General features: G+C 34.7%; 1 protein-coding gene across 1 annotated transcript in view; it reads right to left on the reverse strand.

The window, feature by feature from the left end:
* SLCO5A1 (solute carrier organic anion transporter family member 5A1) overlaps positions 1–17847 on the reverse strand; it is a 423356-nt gene that overhangs the window by 376714 nt on the left and 28795 nt on the right. Inside the window, exon 3 of the mRNA XM_016431474.2 lies at positions 16316–16388. The gene's annotated coding sequence lies outside the window, so the exon portion shown is untranslated. The remainder of the gene's footprint in view (positions 1–16315; positions 16389–17847) is intronic.

Raw genomic sequence — 17847 nt, forward strand, 5'->3', positions numbered from 1 at the left:
ATATAACAGGCATCCTTTTCCTTTAATTACCTTCTTCATGGCTTGAGAGCTTTGATGACTTGATTAAGCCTTGCAGGGCAGTTCCAGTCCCTACCCATCTGATTAATTAGCCCAAACCTTATTAACTTCCTAATTCTGATCGATAAGGCACTGCTGCTGAACGGTACAAGGACAAACTAAGGATAGCAATTTTATTTCAAGCCAGAAAGGTCCTGATATTGCTGTTCTTTCTTCTTTTTCCTCTTTTAATAACAGCAGAGTTGAGATCACTGAATGAATTAACAGCTAGAACTGCTCAGATCAGCCAGACACTCTGCGGCAACTTAAAATGCTTACAAAATAATTAATAATAAATTTAATAACTAAAAGAATTATTTCTCCATTTTCATCTTAAGGTAAACTTCTTTTATAAGTATGACAGTAATATGTCCTGGATTTTCCAGAAATATTATGTTTCGTCTTCCTCAGGAAGAAAATATCCCCAAAAGATCCATTGTCAAATAATTTTTAATTTAGAAAAAAATGGGCATTTTACATAGAAACCAGGGCCCCCATTTTCCATGCATCAAGTGAGCAGCATTCATAGTCAAAGAACAGCAACATCAAAGCCATTTGGCAGGCACAAAGCTAAGCATAGGCATAAGCTCACAAATAAGTGCTCAAAATCCACAAGAACTTTAAATGCATGGCTAATTATCTCCTCATGCTCATGGATCCCCAGTACTGAAGGATAATCCATTTCTCCTTCCTATGGGACTAAGGTTGCAAGGGGCAATAGCATCTGCTTTTCCTGTGTGAGCCTAGTTAAATCACTTTACCTTTCTGGGCCTCAGTAATACCATCTGTATAAGGAAATGGACTCTAAGCTATTTTGACTGTAAGTTCCTTTGAGATGCTTTTTTAGAAGTACTTAGCTCCAATATGTGCATATCTACTTATAGAATAGATATGTATACATAGATGTGTGTGTGTGTGTGTGTGTGTGTACTACTATGTAACTCATACTATCCAGTCCAGGACAAATTGGGAGAGAAGAAGAAGAGGGGATATAACTCATCAGTCACTACCCAAAGCCCAAAGCCCCTCTTGCCACAAGACATTCTTGGGAATAGAGGAGTAGGTATGTTGAAAGTGGAGGGAAAATGGTTTCCTAATGATATGAACTGTGAATATCCAAATATGGTTTAGATTTTAAGGACTCTGAAGCTTCCAACCCCTGTTCTGGGTCCTCAATGAAGGGAAGCCTAAGTAGAAGTCTAATGGAGGATTATTAATGAGTGAATGGGTTGGTGAGATTCTATTGGAGTCTTGTGCCCATGATTAGCAATTGCAGAAAATGTATTCAACTCATCTCCCCAACTACCAACTGGTGTATCACATACCTCTTGGAAATATACTAGACCTTCTGGGGTAATTCTATAGTCTCTCAGGAGGCCATGGTATCCAATATGGAAATTATTGGATGATCCTTTGCATTCAGCTCTAATTAAATATATAGAGAGTATATAACTCAGTGGAATTGCTTGTCAGCTCTGGAAGTGGCGAGGGAAATGGGGAGGAAGGAAAACACGAATCATGAAAGCATGGGAAAATATTTTTTAAAAAATAAAACTAAAATTCTATTTAATAAATAAATAAATATATATGGTGATGTCTAAAGTTGTTTTCCATTCCCTTTTTCAAAATATAAACAAATTAGAAGCTCTAAACTTCACAATTAATAAAGAGGACAATTGAGGCTTCAAGTCCTTCCTGGAGGTTCAAAATCATTTATCGCTTAAGTATATACTACCACGGATTAAGACCACAGTTTGGAGCTAGAAAGGATTCTAAAAGTCACTTGTAGTCCAACCCTGTCAGCCCAAAGAGAATAAATGACTTCTCCAAGGTTACATAGGCAAGCAAGTAACAGAGGCAAGACTGACTCTGAACCCAGTGCTCCTAAAACTGTTGTGGTATTTATCATGTTGCATCTACTCTACCCAACTAGGTTGCACTATTTTTATTATAGTTCTTGAAGAGCTTTATGTTTCCTATTCTGAAAATTCCTAGTAAAGAGAAGCCCTATAAAAGAACTGGATGTAGGAAAGCCTTTATCAAAAAAAAAAAGGCATCTTAATCAACATGAGAAAATTCATACTGGAATTTAGTATATGTGGAAAAATCTTTAGTAGCAAGTCATCTGACATCTTCTATTAACAATGTCATGCCAAAGAGTAACCCTGGAAATATAATGAATTTGGGGTACATTCTGAATTATTCTGAATTGTTGTTTTGTTAAATTTCTAGAACCAAGAAAACACATTAAAAACTTAATATGTATTTACTCAATTGTAAACAAATTTATTGTTCAACTCTAATATTGTTTTGGTTGCTACTTAATTTTTCTTTTGATGCCAAATAGGTTTTTTAAAGAAAAGAATATTTTATAGATGCTCAAAAAACCTCCAATAAATAGAACATTTTTTAAAATAAAATACAATGAATAGGAAGAATTAGAGAGGCATGAGAAGACTTCTAGGAACTGATATAGAGTGAAGTAAATAGAACCAAGAACATAGCATACAAAATGACAATGTTACAAATAAAAAAAAAAAACTAAAACTGAAGAATATGTAATTTTGATGATGAAACTTTCTTCCAGAGAAGAACTGAGAAAATGTACCTCCCTCCCTTCATTGAATAAAGGGGTGACTTGGTGCAGGATGCTGCATTTATGATATAGAATTTATTTGCACTGAATCACTTGTTTTCACTTTCTTTTTTTAAATGTTATAATAAAATTATTTCTTGGAGGGCATAGAAGAACAATATATTTAAATGTTAATGTGATTTCAAAACAAAAGATTATTTCAAATAATTTAAAAAATAAACAACCCAAGTTGATTTTTGCTTATAAACAACTCAGTTAAACCTTTTCTGTGTTCTAATGACCCAGAAAGAAAAAAAAGTTCCTCTTTTCAGAACTAAAAATTATTATAATGAACCATATTTTCTAGGTTCTACTCTTTCTCTTTAAAGGCTCTTTTTGCCACTTCCTTTTCTTGCCATAAATATTTGATGCCTCCTTCCCTTTTTTTATTTTTATATTCTTACTTTTATTGAGGTCCATAATTCCTACAGTTTCAATTATTATCTTTAGAGACTTATACTTGGGTGTAAATGGTCAGTTTCATATATATAGCATAGAGAGAGCATCCTTCTGTTAACTGTTTCCTATTTATCCTGAATATAGCCTGAGTTATAGATACATAGATGATAGATGATAGAAGATAGATATAGATAGTTTGTTTGCATGTAGTCTCCCCCATTAGACTGTACCACCCTGAGGGCAGGAATTATCTTGTACCTCTGTTTTCCAAACATTTAGCACAATTCTGGCACATAGAAGGTGCTTAATAAATGTTGATTAGAATCCATAGATAATCTCCTACAATACATCTCCAAATGACAACTCCTAAGAATGTTATAGTCAAGTTCAAGAGATCCCATGCCAAGGAGGAAAATATGAAAGAGAAAAAAATTAAGGGCTCCAATAAGGTCAAATGGCATGTAATACTATATGGAAAAATGATATCTGTAACTCTTAAAAATTGTTATCACTAACTGAGGCTGAACAAATTGTGGCATATGATAGTGATGGAATTCTATTGTCTATAAGGAATGAGGAACCAGATGATTTCTTTAAGAACTGGAAAGACCTACATGATCTGATGTGGAGTGAAATAAGCAGAACCAGAACATTACACACAGTAACTTAAACATTGTTGGATGATCAAATGTAATATTCTTTGCTACTGAAAGCAATACAATGATCCAGGACAATTCTGAGGGACTTATAAAAAGAATGCTATCCACATCTAGAGAAAGAACTGTTAGAGTAAAAATACAGAAGAAAACATGATTTATCATTTGTTCATTTGGATATATGATTTGGGGTTTTGGTTTTTGAGTGATAATACATGTAAAACCCAGTGGAATTGTTTATCAACTATGAGAGAGGAGAAGGAAGGGGGGGAGACAATGTGAATTATGTAACCTTGGAAAACTTATGTTAACTTCATTACTAGAAAAAATAAAGAAAAAAATTTGTTGTTTTTATCATCATTATATTAGTTAGAAGAAGTATACATAGATAGAGTGTAGTAGTAAGCTGTTTAGGATGACACATTAACAAAAAAGTAGGGGTTAAAAAGAGAATTGTACTAAGAGAAATGGGGAAAAGCAAAATAGGGCAAATAATATTTGGGGGAATATTATTATAGTGGAAGGGAGAATTAGGATGGTGACATGTAATATTTAAACTGTACTCTCAATGGAATTGGCTCAGAGAGGGAAGAACAACTAGGTTCACTGGAGTATAGAGTCCTATCTTATCCTATAGAAAGTAAAAGGGTCATAAGAAAGGGGGTGGTTGGGAGGGGAATAACATAAGGGAGGAAGAAGTTGGGGTGATTAAAAGACTCTAGAGAAAAGTAAGAGAAATAAGAAGAGTGGTGGTGAGAAAGGGAGTAATATAAGGGAGGAGGAATGGGGGAGTGACTAAAAGCAAAACACTGGTGTGGAGAGAAAGAGTGAAAGGAGAAAAGGCAGGATTAAAAGAGGAAATCAAGAAGGAGGGGGATACATAGATAGTAATCATAACTGTGAATGTAAATGGGATGAACTCACTCATAAAACAAAATCAGAAAGCAGAATGAATTAAAAACCAGAATTCTACAATATGTTATTTACAAGAAACAAATTTGAGGCAGGTAGATACATAATGAGTAAAGTTAAGAGGCTGGAGTAGAGTCTATTAGGTTTCAACTGAACAAAAAAAAAGTGGGGGTCACAATCATGATCTCAGATGAAGCTAAAGCAAAAATAGAATTAAAAAAGATAAGAAAAATAATTACATTTTGATCAAAGGTAGGATAGACAATGAAGAAATATCATTATTTAATATATATGCACCAAATAGTATAGCATCCAACTTTTTTATGTGGAAACTAGAGTAGCTTAAGAAGGAAATAGATAGTAAAACTAAATTACTGGGGGACCTTAACCTTCCCCTATCAGAAATACATAAATCTAACCAAAAAAATATAGAAGAAAGAATTACAAAGGAAGTGAATGAAATTTTAGAAAAGTTAGATTTAGCAGATATCTGGAGAAAATTGAATAAGGATAAAAATATGCCTTCTTTTCAGCAGTACATGGTACATATACAAAAACTGACCATATACTAGAATATAAAACCTTCACAACCAAGTGCAGAAAAGCAGAAATAATAAATACAACTTTTTAAGATAACCCAGTAAAAACTGTAATGAATAAGGGTTCATGAAAAAGCAAATTAAAAATAGAAGCTAAAAATATAATTCTTCAAAACTGATGGATCAAATAACAAATCATAGAAATAATACCTGATTTCATTGAAGAGAATGACAATGAGGAGACAATATATTAAAATTATGGGATAAAGCCAAAGCAATACTAAGGGGAAATTTTATATCCCTGACTGTTTATATCAATAAAACAGAAAAAAAGCAGATCAATAAATTGGCATGCAACCAAAATAATTAGAAAAAGAACAAATTAAAAATCCCCAGTTAAAGACTAAATTGGAATCCTACAAATTAAAGTAGAAATTAATAAAATTAATAAAAGAACTATTAAACTAATAAATAAGACTAGATATGGTTCTATGAAGAAGAAAAAATAAATAGGTAGAATGTTAGTTCATTTGACTTAAAAAACAAAGGAGAATCAAATTACCATTATCAAAAATGAAAAGGGTGGTTTAATCTCTAATGAAAAGCAAATTAAAGCACTTATTAGGAGTTATTTCTCCCAATTCATGACAATCTGGTAATCTAGGTGAAATGGATTAATATTTACAAAAATAAATTGCCTAGATTAACAAAAGAGGAAATAAAATACTTATATAATCTCATCTCAGAAAAAGAAATTGAACAAATCATCAATCAATTCTCTAAGAAAAAAAAACCCATGGCCAGATGAATTCACAAATGAATTTTATCAAACATTTATTTTTTTTAAATCCTTACCTTCCATTTTAGAATCAATACCGTGTATTGGTTCTAAGGCAGAAGAGTGGTAAGGGCTAGGCAATGGCAAAGTGACTTGCCCAGGGTCACGTAGCTAGGAAGTGTCTGAGGCCAGATTTGAACTCAGGACCTCCCATTTCTGGGCCTGGCTCTCAATCCACTGAGCCATCCAGTTGTCCCAAGAGAGATGAGAGTTAAGGAATGGAGATTAAGTGACTTCCCCAGGATCACACAGCTAGGAATTTCTGAGATCATATTTGAATCTAGGACTTCCCATCTCTAGATCTGGCTCTTAATACACTGAGATACCCAGATGCCCTTTATCAAACATTTAAAGAACAATTAATCCCAATGATATACAAACTATTTGGCAAAATAAGCAAAGAAGGAGTTCTACCAAATTCTTTTTATGACACAAATATGGTACTGATACCCAAACCAGGAAGAACGAAAACAGAGAAAAAAAATTATAAACCAATTTCCTTACTGAACATTGATGCAAAAATCTTAAATAAAATACTAGCAAAGAGACTAGAGCAATATGTCATAAGGATTATTTACTAAGACCTGTTGGGATTTATACCAGGAATGCAAGGCTGGTTTAATATTAGGAAAACGATCAGTATAATTGACTATATCAATAATCAAACTAACAGAAATCACATGATTATCTCAATAGACACAGAAAAAGCCTTTGACAAAATATAACACCCATTCCAATTGAAAACACTAGAAAGCATAGGCAGAAGGGCCTTCCTCAAAATAATAAATAGTATTTATTTAAAACTATCAGTAAATATTAGCAATGGGTAAGTTTGAAGCCTTCCCAGTAGGATCAAGAGTGAAGCAAGGATACCCATTACTCCCACTATTATTTAATATTGTATTAGAAATACTAGCTGTAGCAATTAGAGAAGAAAAAGAAATTGAAAGAATTAAAGTAGGCAATAAAGAAACTAAACTATTATTCTTTGTGGATAATATGATGGTATATTTAGAAAATCCTAGAAAATCAACTTAAGAACTAGTTGCAATAATTATTAACTTTAGGAAAGTTACAGGATACAAAATAAACCTACATAAATGATTAGCACTTCTATATATTTCCAACAAAATTCAGTAGCAAGAGTTAGAAAGAGAAACTCCATTTGAAAATCATTCTAGACCCATGTTGGTGAACCTATGGCACATGCACCAGAAGGAGGATACTCCCCTCCCCCTTTCTACCATGCCTGAGGACATTTCTCCCATCAGCCCAATGGGGTTGCTTCCTCCCTCCCCAATCTGGGGTAAGGGGGATGGCTCACAAGCACCTGAGGGTTGCAGTTTGGGCACATAGTCTCTAAAAGGTCTGCTATCACTGCTCTAGACAATATAAAACATTTGGAAATCTATCTGCCAAGACAAATTCAGGAGTTATATGAATACAATTATAAAACACTCTTCATGCAAAATTAGATTTGCTTATAGGTAGGCCAAGCTAATATAATAAAAATGACAATCCTACCTAGATTAATTTACTTATTCAGTGCCATGCCAATCATACTACCAAAAATATTTTACAGAAGTAGAAAAAATAATAAAATTCATCTGGAAGAAAGGTCAAGAATATCAAAGGAACAAATGAATAAAAATGTGAAGGATGGTGGCAGCCTAGCAGCACCAGATTATCTTAAACTGTATGTGTAGCAGTCCACCCCTAGCTATGGGCAAGGGGAACAGTTGGTATGTACAGATTGTCTGAGAAGAGAGCATGCTCAGTCTTGAGCATGCTCAGTATTGCACATGGCTGGGAAAGCCTCTGACCCTTGACCCCAGCTTCCCCCAGGTTAGGCGGGAACACAGGTTTCTTTGTGCTCACCTGGTTAAGAGAAACCACACCTATACCTTGTCATTAACCAATGATGATCATCCCTATGTACTGTGTATATTTGCATATCAAAGAGATTAAATAGGGCCCAGCCAGCTCCGCCTCTCTCTCTTCTGCTCTTGCTCCCTTCCAGCTCGCACTGATGGCTGTCCTTGCTGAAGCCTGGCCTTTAGCCAGGCTCCATCTTTAATCTTTCTCTATCATCTCTCTGACCTGTGTGGTATTGAATCTGGATCTCTGGACTGGTAAAAGCCTGCAGAAGGGTCCTTTGATCAGAGCTTGGCTGTGGCTTATTGGTAATTAATAAAGACTCATTCCTGCCACCTCATATCTCTACTTCGACTCCGTCATCCCCCTCGTGGTATCTAAAACTTCTAACCTTTCTCTATCTTCCTACCTTAAAGCTTCTCTCTCCCCTCTGAGGAAGCTTTAGTATGATATAGCAGTGATCATCAAAACAATATGGTACTAAGAAATAGAAGGATGGATAAATGGAATAGACTAAGGGGTAAATGACCTCAACAACCTAGTGTTTGATAAACCCAAAGAACCCAAGCTCACTATTTGACAAAAGCTGCTAGGAAAACTGGAAAACAGTATGGCAAAAATTAGGTTTAGATCAATATCTCAACCCTACACAAAAATATGGTCAAAATGGGCATATGATTTAAAAATAGAGTGATATTATAAGTAAATTAGGGAGATGTAGGATAGATTTACCTGTCGGATCTATGGAGAAGGGAAGAATTTAAGATTAAACAAGAGATAGAGAATATTACAAGATGTTAAATAAATATTTTATTTATATTGAATTTAAAAGGTTTTGTATAAACAAAACCAATGCAACCAAGATTAGGAGGGAAGTAATAAAACTGGAGGGGAAATTTTATAACAGATTTCTCTAATAAAATGAAATATAATAAATATATATTTCTCAAATATATAAAGAACTAGATCAAATTTATAAGAATCCAAGTCATTCCCCAATTGAAAATGGTCAAAGGATATGACTAGGCAATTTTCAGATAAAGAAATCAAAACTATTAATAAGCACATAAAAAGGTGTTCTAAATCCCTCTTGCTTAAAGAAATGCAAATGAACACAATTCTAAGGTACCACCTCAAACCTATCAGATTGGCCAATATTACAGGTAAAGGAAAATGATAAATGTTGGAGGGGATGGGGCAAAATTGGAACATCCAGGAATTGCTGGTAGAATTGTAAACTGATCTAACCATACTGGAGGGCAATTTGTAATTATGCCCTAAGGGCTATAAAGGAATGCATGCCTTTTGATCTAGTAATGCCACTACTGGGTCTGTATCCCAAAGAGATAAAAAAAGAAGAAGAAAAAAACAGGGAAAGTGCTTACTTGTACAAAAATATTTGTGGCTGCTCTTTTTGTGGTGGCAAAGAATTGGAAACTAAAGGAATATCCCTCAGTTGGGGAATGGCTAAACAAAAAATGACATATGATGGTTATGGAATACTGTACTGTTGTACTATAAAGAATGATAAACAGAATGATTTCAAGAAAAAGCTGGAAGGACCTATGTGAACTGATGCAACTGAAATAAGCAAAAACAAATTATCACTATGCACAGTAACTGCAATGTTATGGAATGATCAAATGCAATAGATTTTGGTACTAACAGCAATATCCAGGACAATTCTGAAGACTTATGAAAAAAATGCTCTCCACCTCCAGAAATGCAGATGAAAACATATGATTTATCACTTGTTTATTTGGATACATGTCTGGGGTTTTGCTTCCATAAGGTTATTTGCTTACAAAAATTAATTATATGGAAATATATTTTGTGTAATAATACCTGTCTAACCCAGATTGAATGACTTGTCAGCTCTGGGAGGGGGTGTAGAATAAGGGAGGGAGACAATATAGATCATGTGACTTTGAAAAACTTACATGGAAATTTGTTATTAAAATAAAAAAATTTTTAAATGAATGTTGACTGAGATAGTTGATTATCTGAAAAGATCTTAGCATTGAGTGAACTAAAAGTTAAATGGGAATCAACAGTGTGATATAGGTAAAGGTTTTTTAAGATTAAAAAAATGTACATAGTAGGGTTTAAAGAGTAATAAGGCTGTAACATTAGGAAGAGAATAAGTTATGGAAAGAAAAGTTTTCATGCTGGTAATTATTGAACAAACTCTTATTGAATGCAGAACATTGAATTCAAATCAAGCTTCAGACATTTACAGGATGATCCTGGGAAAGTCAATTAGCTTCCTCCAATCACAAAATAGTTATAAAATGACACTCTCTCTTCCAAAGCAATTTATAAGGAAAAGGAACATAAAGTGGGCTAGATCCTCTGATTTAGGTATATCTTAGAAGCTCAGAAGTGATAACTTTGATAACACACACAAAAGTCACTGTTAAAAAAAAGGTGGAATCACTTGAGGTTCATCAGATCTTACTAAGCTACAATTTTGGGGGTTTCTAGATTCTATGCTGACACAGTTCTGGGCCTGAAGTCAGGAAGACTCTTCTTCCTGAGTTTAAATCTGACCTCTGACATTAGCTCTGTGACTATGGGTAGGTCACTTTACCCAGTTTGTCTCAGTTTCTTTCCCAGAACTGTGAATCATTATAATGGAATAATTTAAAGTACCCTTTGTGTAATTAAATAATACCTGTATACATTTTGGGCAGGTTATAATAGAAAGAATTTACTATTCAAGTGAAGGAAATGAATGGGTACTCTGAATAAGATAAAAGACTTCTGAATAAGAATAAGTAACTCAATAAGTATATGTAATTAACCATTATCTATAAACTCTTAGTTATGCATTATTACACTACTGGGGTTTTTTTTTTCCTACTGTCCCTAGAATGTTTAATAGTTGAGAGAGCCCTGGAGCTAAGGGTGGGTTCCTAGTAGGTTGGTGAGAGGAAAAAACACACAGAAACAATCAGATTCAAATCTCATTTCAGTGACCTTAGCAAAGTCATTTAACCTTCTTTCTCTCCCCCATTCCTACCCCACCTCCCCAGCCCTGAGAAGAGAACTTCTCATAATTTACTATAAGGGGGGGAAATGCCACTTGGACAAAGTTCCCTTTTCTTCTCTCATACTCCCCAATATTTTCTCCTTCATTAATCTAGTCTGATGAAAAAGGTGGCCCTTCTCTTAACTGGGTCAATTACTCTATATATACCCTTATATACCCTTAATCCTACCCTCCTTTCTTCTCTCTCCCTCTGTCTCTCTCTGTCTGTGACTCTGTTTCTGTGTCTCTCTATCCTTCTCTGTCTCTTTGTCTTTCTTTCTCTTCTCTCTCTTCTCCCTCTCTCTTCCCCTTTCTTTCTCCCCTTCACTTTTCTTTCCTCCCTCCCTCCCTTCCTTCCAATATCTCCTTATTTCCCTATTTATTGGTTCCTTCTTTACTGCCTACAAGTGATATTTGTAACTCATAGAAACCATTTCACTTTTTGTGCAATTAGAAGGAGAGCAAGTAGACAGAGGACAGGAGAGTAAGTAGAATACTGTAGGATGATACTAAAAAAAAATAAGGGATAAGAAGGAAGAATGAGCTGGGAGAAAAAGGAGGAAAAAAATAAAAGGGAGTAAATTATCCTACTTACAATGGGGGAGGGAGGGTGGCAGTAAGTGCTTAAACTTTGTTCCTCATCAGAATTGGCTGAAAGAGGGAATAATATCCACAGTCTGTTACATTTAGAAATCTACCTTATTCCATAGGGAAGTAGAAGGGGAGAGGGAATGAGAAGGGGGGAATCTGTTAGAAAGGAAGGTGAACTGGGAGAAGTTATAGTCAGAAGCAAATCATTGGTGAGCAAGGAAAGGCCAAAAGAAAAGAGAAAGAAATACAGGAATCATAATTATGAATGCCCATGGTGTGAACTTATCCTTAAAATGGAAGCAGATAGCAATGAAGATAGCCAGAATCCTAAAACACTTTATTTACAAGAAACACATTGGAAGCAAGGAGACACAGGGAGTAAAGATAAGAGGCTAGAGCAGAATTTATTATGCTGTTTTAGCTGTGTGACCCTGAGCAAGTCACTTAACTCCCATTGCCTAGTCCTTACCAGTCTTCTGCCTTGGAACAAATACAAAGTATTGATTCTAAGATGGAAGGTAAGGGTTTTAAAAAAAAAAAAAGAATCTATTATGCTTCACCTGAAGTAAAAAAATTGGGGTAGCAATCATCTCAGACAAAGCAGAAAGTCAAAATAGATCTAATTAAAAGAGATAAGGAGGGAAATTACATACTAAATAAAAGGTATCATAGATAATGAAGTAACATCAATACTAAACATATATGCCCCAAATGGCATAGTTTCCAAACTCTTAAAGAAGTTAAATGAGTTATGGGAAGAAACAGACAATAAAACTATATTAGTGGGGCATTTCAGCTTTCAGTTATTGTAATCAAACAAATGTATCAAAAAATAAACAAGAAAGACTTTAGGGAGATAAAGAGAATTTTGGAGTTAAATATGATGGCTCCTTGGAGAGAATTAAAGGGAAATAGAAAGGAATAGATCTTTTTTTCTCAGCAGTACATGGCACCTACACCAAAAGTGACCATGTAGTAGGGAATAAAAACCTCATAATGAAATGCAAAAAATCAGAAATATTAAATGCATCATTTTTGGACCATAGTGCAATTTTTTTATTATGTAATTTTTTACATTCAATAAAGAGTTATGGATTAAAAATTCATTGGAATCTAGAAAGCCTAATCCTAATGAATGGTCAGGTCAACGAATAAATAATAGAAACAATAATTTCATTAAAGAGAATGTTGGGACCACATACCAAAATTTATGGGATGCAATCAAAGCAATAGTTAGGGGGAACTGTCTATCTCTAGATGCTCACATCAGTAAAATAAAGAAAGAGTAGGTCAATGAACTGAGCATTCAACTTTAAAAAACTAGAAAAAAACCCAACAAATTAAAAATCCCCAATTAAATACCATGTTAGAAATCCTGAAAATCAAAGGAAAGATTAGCAAAATCAAAAGGAAGAAACTACTGAACTAACAAATGAGGCAAAGAGCTAGTTTTATAGGGGGAAATAAAATAGAAAAATGAATGGTTAAGCTGATTTTAAAAAATTAAGAAGAAAACCAAATTAGTATCAAAAGTGAAAAGGGTGATCTTTACTAATGAATTTGAAATAAAGCAATTATTAAGAGCTATTTTGTCCAATTGTATGTCAATAAATCTGACAATACAAATGAAATGGATAAATGTTTACAAAAAAATAAATTGCCCAGATTAACAGAGATGGAAATAGAATACTTAAATAACTTCATCTCAGGAAAAGAAATAGAACAAGTCAACAATGAACTTCCTAAAAAAAAAAAAAGCCCTAGGACCAGATGGATTTGCAAGTGAATTTTTACCAAATATTCAAGGAACAATTCTCAATACAATATAAACTATTTGGAATAATAGGCAAAGAAGGAACCCTACCAAATTCCTTTTATGACAACAATATGGTGCTGATTCCTAAACCAGGAAGAGAAAAAAAAACGGGAAAAAAATTATAGACCAATTTCCCTAATGATAATTGATGAAAAAAGCTTTAATAAAATATTAGTATAGATATTACAACAACTTATCACAAGGATCATACACTATGGCCAGATGAGATTTATATGAAAAATATAGGGCTGGTTCAATATTAGGAAAACTGTTAGCATAAAAGAATGTATCAATAACAAAATCAACAGAAATCATGATTATCTCAATAATTACAAAAACCTTTTGACAAAATACAATACTCATTCCTATTAAAAACACTAAAGAATATAGGAATAATAAATTATTTCCTTAAAATGATAAGCCGTATTTATCTAAAACCATTAGCAAACATTATCTGTAATGGGAATTAGCTAGAAGATCAGGGGTGAAGCAAGGATACAAAAAAATTCTTACTCTCTGCAGATAATGTGATGATATACTTCCTAGAAAATCAAATAAAAAAACTAACTGAAATAATTAACAACTTTATCAAAGTTGCTAGGTATAAAATAAACACACACACAAATCATTAGCATTTCTATAAATTATCAACAAAATCCAGCAGCAAGAGAATGAAAAATTCTATCTTTTGCCTACAAGCCTGTACAGCCAAGTCTTTTTTGCCCTTAAAAAAACTTCACTATGTCCTACTATTCCCTCCCGCTATCATCCTATCTCCTTCCTACTCTTCCTACCTAAACTCTTTGAAAAAATTATTTATACTTTTTGCCTCTTATTTCTATTCCTCACTTCAAAATCTTAATCATTTGGCTTCCAATCTTGTCATTCAACTAAAATCGTCCTTTCCAAAGTTACCAGTATTCTCTTAATTGTCAGATTTAATGACCTGTACACATTTCAAATTCAACATGTTCAAAATAATTCTCACTCATTCTCTTCCTTCTAAAACCCATCCCTCTGCTGCCTTCCCTATTATTAGGGGTAGAGTGGAGAGGACCATCTTTTCAATCACACAGGTTTAAAATGCTGGGGTCATCCTTGATTTTTCCCTCTTATCTCACTTATCTAAGCAGTTGCCAAATCTTTTAATATCTATGCCTGTCTTTGAATTCCTAGCACCAAGCATAATCTCTCAAAATTATGAGAATCATAATTGACAATAATATATCCATTTCAAAGTAATCTCATTTAGGATTTGGATAAAGTTCTGCCTTCAATGGGAGTTTCAGAAATTACCAGCATGCAACCTTCTTCCTTAAGAACCTAGCCTCTTCTTACCTTCAAAGTCTTACTACTCTGCTCCCTGCCATGCTCTCTAAGATTCAGGGATCCTGCTGTTCCTTCTTGATCCATTTTGCACATGGGATTCCATTTCCTGACTTCTCACTAACTGTCCCCAGTCCGGTCCTTAGAATGTTCTCCCTCCTTACCAAAGTCATATTTACATATATTATCTCATTTGATACTTAAAGCACCTTAGTGTTATTATCCCCATTTCAAAGAAGAAATTAATGCTCAACAAGGTGAAATATTTGACAATGATCACCTACGATCACCAAGTTAAGAAGCATCAGATGTGAGGTTCAAACAAGGTATACTCTACTTCCAAATTCAGTTTTATTTTCACAATCTCAGGCAGCAACAAGCATTTGTTAAGAGTTTACTAGGTACCAGACACTCTGCTAAAGTGATAGGGATATAAAGAAAGGAGCTTACGTTCTAATGAAGGAGATAAGCAACGAACTAAAAGCTGCACACACAAAATATATACATGAAAAGTAATCTCATGGGAAAAAACTAGCAGTGATGAACATCCTGAAAAGGCCTGTTGAAAAGGTGAGATTTAAGGTGACTTTTTGTGAGGAAGGAGAACATTCTAGGCATGGGTAATGGTGAGAAGTTAGAAGATGGAATTCCATGTGCAAAGAGCATCATGAAGCAGCAGCAAGGTCCTTGAATCTTGGAGTGCATAGCAGAGAGTAAAGAGTAATATGATTGTAAAGGTAAGAAGAAGCTAGTTTATGAAGGGAGAAGGTCGCATACAGTTACGTACTAAGAGGATCTCCCATTGGAGGAAGAACTTTATCCAAATCTTCAAGGAAATTATAATCCAAATAGCAAGTAAGCTTCTAAAGTTAAATAACCCTATTCAATTAAATACATATAAAATGCTTAAACATCTTGTACACATGCCTTAGAGTCAAGCAATCCAGTGGAGTTAAAGCAACAAAGCTCCTGGAGGAGAACTGAAGGTGTCACATGGTCAAGGAGGCAAGCACCCTTTCCACCTTGACAATCACCACCCTTCACCACCCCAATGGAGATAACCTAGGATTCTCAACTCAAGAGCCCTAAGAAGATCAGTTGCTACACCCCACTCCCACAGCAATCTTGTTTCCACCCTAAGCCCTACAGATAGACCTGAGGGAAGCAATCCCTGATAACTGCTCTGAGAGATATAATACCCCCCCCCAGACCAGCCATCTTGCTCCCAGTACAGCCTTTTCATCTATCACCACAGAAAGCCACCTCCATGAAGATGTGAGTTGGCAATTGTGTAGTAGGAGACCCAGAAAAGAAAGGTTCTGACACTTCCATAGTGTCAAATGGTTGTACATCAGAAATTACCATGATTTTATCAATAGAGATGACAATAAACATGCCATATTACCATCTTCTTTGCTACAGTACCTAAGGACCATGGGACATTTCCTCATTATTTGCAGCTGAAATCTAAGTATGTTGTCTTCTCAGAATGTGAGCTCCTTGATAGCAGGAACAATGTTACTTTCTATCTGTATTCCTAAAAAATAGTTTGGTGCTTTGCACAGAATACATGCTTAATAAATGTCCATTCATTCATTCATTCATGAAGAGGAAGGACAATATCAGATTCTAATGCTTACCTTCAAGACCAGGCTCTGCCTCTTGTTTATCTTGGATAAGTCACTTCAATTTTCTGACCCTCGTTTTCCATATCTGTATAATAGAAATAATTCAATTTATTAAGTGCCTATTTGTGTAAGACGCTATGCTAGGTACTAAGCATAGTAAGACAAATAACCCAAGTACATCCTCAAAGAACTAACACTTTATGGCAGGGGAAATAACATGAGGAAACAGTATAATGCAGTGATGTCAAACTCAAATAGAAACAGATCCCTGTGAAGGCTACATCTTGACTCAGAAAAACAAATTAATACTATGTTGCACGGTATTTTTTAAAATGTTGTTAATCATTACTCAATTACATCTTAACCTGGTTGGACTGCACTCCCAACAGAAGCTCACAGATGTATTAGTCAAAATAAATACTTCCTTAGGGTTGAGTCAGCAGGCTTAATGCTCATACCACAACAGAAAGGAACTCCTCTTCCCACCCACCCCCTTTCCTATGAGCTTCTCAGGAAAATCTTTGTCTTCTGTCTAGTGTTGTTTGTGAATTCTGCTACCTTAAAAGATTCCTAAAGGGAAAATGCAGCCAACTCTAAAGATTTCTGTGTAAAAACTGCAGCCAGATCACTTAAAATGCTGGAGGAGATTAATGAAGTTTCATACTTGAAATAATTCTCCCAGATTTCTGTAATCTGATGGTAAATTCTCTGCCCCAGGAAGTTGAAGTCTCACTTCAGACTTTCAGCAATAAATAAAGTTTTAGAAAGAAGGGGGGGGGGGGGGGGAGGAACCCCTGATAGATACTTGCTCTTTGTTGTTTTAAAAATGAATAATATTGTTTGTTATTGTTAAGCTCTTAATTGTTCCTGTTTTGTGATTTTGAGGGGAATCGTTGTATAAGAAATGCTGTCAACTTGAAATGTATACCCAGAGTAATATGTCATTGGAAAATCAATTCCTCTTTTGATAGAGATTGTTGTCTTTGTGGTTATTATATAAAAAAAAAAAACAACTTCCAAGTATCTAATTGGGTGTGTGATGCTTTAAAATAAATAATAATCATGTAATAAGTGTTTGGGAAAGTACCACAGACTTTGTAAATTTCTGAGAAATACATAGGGGGACTTGCCAGATTTTTGGTTCCCTGGATCTTCAGTGTGTCACACCAAAAATTCTGGCCAAACGAATAAAACCACTGAGGAGAGCTCTAAGCCAAAAGCAATTTCTTAAAGGGAGCTGGCTCCCTTTAATCAACAGGACCTTAGATCTTGCTCCCCATCTGCAATACTATCCCCATACAGCATAGGTTTTTATAACCCAAATATCATAGATAGCCCAGATGGTACAGAACAAGATAATACATGTCACTGATGGTTACACAGTCACATTGGTGGTTCTGAGGAAATAAATGGGCAGATCTCCACCAAAGCCATAGCAACGGACAACCATCCATCAAGCAGAATCCCAATGATGAGCAATTGAACAAAATGATAAAGGATCATAGGGATCCTAAAATAATTTGAGAACTTTTCATGGGTGGTCA

This window comes from Monodelphis domestica, chromosome 3 (assembly GCF_027887165.1).
Source record: "Monodelphis domestica isolate mMonDom1 chromosome 3, mMonDom1.pri, whole genome shotgun sequence".
Classification (NCBI taxonomy): Eukaryota; Metazoa; Chordata; class Mammalia; order Didelphimorphia; family Didelphidae; genus Monodelphis; species Monodelphis domestica.